Genomic DNA, 397 nt, shown 5'->3' on the forward strand with positions numbered 1-397 from the left:
GATTAGAAATGGCAGATAAAGATTGTTTTGGTTCGAGTTGGTGTGCGAAGTGAAAGGTGTCAGGGGAGAATGGTTTAGTAAACAGCGAAGAGGTAGTGAAAGCTTTTGCGGAAGATGAAAGCTGTGGCAAGGCGTGTGGGTTTCAATGGTATTACAGTGATTTGTGTTAGAAAAGTGTATAGTGACCTGTGGAGCTGAGTGGTTGCGTGAGGATATTCACTGTATGTATGACTCATGAGTGAGGTACCTGAGGATTGGCGGGAGTGGCATGCATAGTGCCATTGTTACAAGGGCAAAAATAGGGGATAAAAGTGAGTACTCAAATTACTGAGGTATAGGGTTGTTGGGTATTCTGTGAATTATATGGAGAAGTATTGATTGAGAGGTGAAGCATGTA

The sequence above is a fragment of the Panulirus ornatus genome, chromosome 54 (genome assembly GCF_036320965.1).
Source record: "Panulirus ornatus isolate Po-2019 chromosome 54, ASM3632096v1, whole genome shotgun sequence".
In the NCBI taxonomy this organism is placed as follows: domain Eukaryota; kingdom Metazoa; phylum Arthropoda; class Malacostraca; order Decapoda; family Palinuridae; genus Panulirus; species Panulirus ornatus.